This window comes from Callithrix jacchus, chromosome 2, assembly GCF_049354715.1.
Source record: "Callithrix jacchus isolate 240 chromosome 2, calJac240_pri, whole genome shotgun sequence".
Lineage (NCBI taxonomy): Eukaryota > Metazoa > Chordata > Mammalia > Primates > Cebidae > Callithrix > Callithrix jacchus.
In genome coordinates this window covers 102,325,420-102,330,086 of record NC_133503.1, presented here as the reverse complement: position 1 = coordinate 102,330,086, position 4,667 = coordinate 102,325,420, and positions in this window count along the sequence as shown.

Sequence of the window (4,667 nt, the reverse complement as noted above, 5' to 3'; positions counted from 1 at the left end):
GATAACCTGGGAGTCTTCAGGGCCTGAGGCCACCCTGGGGAAACCAGCAGCCCAATCACACCACATACACAACTCAGTCCCAGCTCTCCCAGAGTTGAGGTGAAATAAGGCAAAGGGCAGTTTCCAGAAGGGGAAAGAAATCAAAAAAGGGCAAGCAGCCTCAAGTATGCAGCCTAGAGGCAGGGCCCACTGCTTTCTCTGTGGCCGATGGACAGAGAGCTCTTAGAACACACATTGCATATGTGTTCCCAGAGTGTGCACATGGGTTTATGTAAGTAGGTAAGACTTACTGTCTTATTTTCCCACAAGCCAAGCAGACACCTCCTTCACCTGGTTCACGTCAAGTCTTCCAGCTGCCCAGCGCTTGGAACAGTGCCTCCACCTCCCTTCCCCACTTTTTCTCCAATCCTCCAGTCCACAGGCTAGATCTCACACCAGGGCTCCGGGAGCCAGGTAACCAAGGTAACCAAAAGCCCCTGGAGCCCAGGCAGCCTCCCTAAGGACCGCCCAAAGGCCACAGGCTCCGTGCAGTCAGTGGAGCCACTCTCCCTGCTGTGCTCTCTCTCCTTGGACATTGTCCTGCCCATCTGGGCCACTGCTGAGGGAGGCTCCTTGGGGCCTGCTGCTTTCTTCATGACTATGGGTGACATTGCACAGGCAGTCCAGTTTTTCTCACAGTGCCTTTGCTTTGATCTTCAGAAATCTGCTGAGTTTCTTTTGGGCCTTGTCATGTTAACAAAAACAAATGTAATAATATGCACTTGAAAAGGCTCGCATGTCTTGATATTTTAATAAGCTTTTGATTCTACAGGGACCTCTGAGGCTTTAAAAGTTTAAAGTTAATAAAGAGAGTAAAAGAAAAAAATATGAATTGTTTTTAATTATTATTATGCAGGATTAACCAAGCCAGTTGTGTATAATTAGACAGTAGCTACCTTGCAACATAGAGGCAGTAAATAGGCCCACAGGGGGGGCTGCCAGAAGGCTGAGGTGTTTACAAGGCACTAGAGATGTTTTCACCAAGTGCATAATCCCCGTTGCAGTTACTATTGCTTTTATAATGGATGTGTTCATTACAACCAGAGACTAATATATGCATCCATCATCTTTCTAGCACGGATGACTCCGAAGTGGGGGATGGCAGTGGAGACTGTACCATACACTTTGGTGGTAAAATTATTAAGAGAGCCCATTTGTATGCAGCTTTTTTTGTGTGTGTATGGTTTTATTTTTGTTGCCATTGCTGGGAGGAATTTTAAGAAGTTAAATAAACAATTGCCAAAGGAGTGATGATTAAGATATCGCTAAGAAAGTTTTGTTTCTTTTAATACCTCCAGCAGTGAAAACAATGAGCCAGGAGTTCTAGGGCTTTGTTATGAACCAGCCTGTGATCCCAGGGAATTCATTCATTAATTCAGCATTTATTGAGTGCTGCCATATGCCAGGCATTGTCGTAGCTTCTGGGGACAAAATGATGTGCAAGAAAGACTAGGCACTTCTTCCCAGATGTTCTCAAACCAGGACATTCCTCATGATCACCTGGGGAGCTTTTCAAACTGCTCTTACTGAGACCCCAGCCCAGCCTTAGTAGAGCTGCATAGCATCTTCAGGGTACCCACTTGAGCATGTGAATTTTGAGAAAGTGTTTTAGTGATTCTGGTGGTTTCTCACTGGAGTGGAAAAACGTTATAATTAAACAATAAAATATGATAAGTGCTATGAAAGGGAAGATGTGACTGCTCTGAGCTTCCATTTCTCTATTTTTGTAAAGAAGGTGATAATTCCTGTCCTATATATCTATCTTAGGTCACAGACTCTGAAAAGGAGAGTATAGAAAATTTACTAGGGAGTGCTCTCAGATAAGACATTGTTGGGGGTGAAATGGGCCAGTCATTGGCTGCCCCCAGGAGAAAATGTGACTTGGGTAAGTAGCCATTACCAACCTTAGGCCCATTCCTGGAGAGTGGGTCAGATGATAGCTGCAGGTCACCACCTCCACCCAACTTTCAGAAGCTGGGAATGAGGACAGAAATGAGGGCCTCCGTCCTGAAGGAGGAGGGTGTGGGTGGCATGTCGCAGCGCTACTAGGGCATCCTGCAGAAATAGATAGAAGAATTCACATTGGGAAGTACCATAAAAAATTAGTCACTCATTTTCTATTATTAACCTATAAATAAATTTGCTCATGACAATGGTTTTTGCATAAATGGCTTTATTCATATTTCATGTAAGAATAATCTGGCTACAACATCTGTCACTCCATGCTTACCAGTATTGATTGGGCTCAGCTTGCTGGCTGGGCTAGAATCCTATTTTTGCCCCGAAGCTCCTTCTATGTCACCTCCCAAACCTGCACATTTGAGCTGAGAGGGCACATTTCCAGGGAGAAAATATCTGACTTTTGATAAGAGACATAAGGAGGCTAGCACTCCTACTATACACTTGAAACAAGTCGGCAGGTTCCGCTTGTCATCGACCTGCGACTACTAAGAATGTAGTCATTCTTTTGTTTACATTTATTCGTATTTTTTTGACTATCCTACTCAAGGTTGAGTTGCAGGAGCTATGCCATCTCTTCCTCCTCTGAACTCTGTGGAGTAGGGAAGAAATAGGTGGTTTTTACACAGTGGCAAAAGGAGTGCAAGTGAGAAGATACTACCGGGGGGAAGGAAAACATAATTGAAAATGGGTAAAACATCGGGGTCCTCCTCCATTGTCTTGGCTGTATACAGATTACACTTCATCCTCAAATCATGTTTATCCATGTTCCTGATTTTGTTAAACAATCGAGATGAGAAGAACCAATTAGGTTTTTCATTTTACGTTTATGGAAAGAGCCCTCTCTCATCAAGCTGCTCCATCTCTCGGCATGTTCAAGAATATTTTAAACAAGAAATGCTCCATACAGCTTCACTGGAGGTTGCAACTTTCTGTTCTGGAAATCGAAAGCAGCAAACCAGTTTTTGGGGGGGATAGTAAGCTGAAACACAAATAGAGCCAGGAAACTCAAGAATGCTGGTAATGAGCCCGGATGGCAAGTTAGATAGGGTTTTCTTTTTTTTTTTTTTTTTGAGACGGAGTTTTACTCTTGTTACCCAGGCTGGAGTGCAATGGCGCGATCTCGGCTCACCACAACCTCCACCTCCTGGGTTCAGGCAATTCTCCTGCCTCAGCCTCCTGAGTAGCTGGGCGCCACCACGCCCAGCTAATTTTTTGTGTTTTTAGTAGAGACGGGGTTTCACCATGTTGACCAGGATGGTCTCGATCTCTTGACCTCGTGATCCACCCGCCTCGGCCTCCCAAAGTGCTGGGATTACAGGCGTGAGCCACTGCACCCGGCCGGAAATGGGTTTTCAATATAATCACCTGACAAACATAAATTTTAGGAGTTTGAGCTTCAACCACAGGCCGTAGTATTAGACAGACATGTGAATAGGTAAATGTCTAACTACTATTTGTATATTTCTATAATATTCTCCCCTGTGGGGCCAACAGGATGATCTACCAGGCCTGGGAATTGAACTACTTTTGGAACCTGAAAAGGGGCTTATGGCAGCTACCAGGATTTGGGAAGTAGGAAGAATGAATAATGACAAAACAGTTTAAGAAAAGATGAAAGAACTATTTTGGACCAGAATTGGCTGGAAGAAATGTTAACGGCCTACCTTCATGGGGTTGTACAGAAAATGAATCTGAGAAGCCACAAAGAAAGCTCATCCCCCTGATATAACTGTGAGGCATAACAGGAGGAATTTATAAAGAAAAACTTGAGACAGGCATTAGGGAACAGACTTCCATATTCCCAGAAGAAGGTGAGCACATTGAAGGCATTTAAAAACTGAGGTTGAATTAAACTCAAGGAAATATTTTCTATTGTCGGCAACAATTCTATGCCAGCCCAGTGGGACAGAGTGCATCATCTAACAAGACATTTTCATTTCTAATTTCTTTAACTCCACGGAAAATCCTTCCTGAATTGTCCGCAACTCTCTGTGGTGTTTACTAAGTAAAATAACTTAGTGCCCTCCACAGCCTTCACTAACTTAGTATCCACTCGCTCTTCCAAATCAATAATAAACACATTAAATACCACTGGTCCCCAAACAGACCCCAAATGCACCACATTATTAACCTCTCTCCACTCCAGGAGACCAGCAGTCACTCTGTCTCCCTTGGCTCAGCTGGCTTTATAACAATCTCCAGCCTTTGCCTGCTCCTGCCCAGCTGAAAGAAGAGTCTAACTCTGCTTCTGCTCTTTCCTGGTCAATGCTGCAGGGCTCTCTGGAGGGGGCCTGCACCCTTGGGGCAGCAGCTGCAGGTAACACCAGTCCATTTGATGGGAGGCCTAAGAGTTTCAGCAAGGAAGGAAAGCAAGGTGGAAAGAAGTTTATTATTCTTGCTGAAAACCCAATTGCACTGCCATTTTTCAATTCCATTGAGAAATGTCAATGTTCTTTCCCACCGTCTGTCGGAGGCAGATTTGACCAGGTGTCTTCATACAGAGTGGGTTCTCACAGTTGGGCTGCGTGTGTGTCATAAAGCTAAATAAGGAGCCAGTTCACTCCGCCACCCCCCTTTGCTTCTGCCGGCCAGACACACTTCCCCATATGACAGTCTTATAAATAGCTGCTAAGCAGCTGGTCCTCCTCTCACCTCCTGACTCTGTC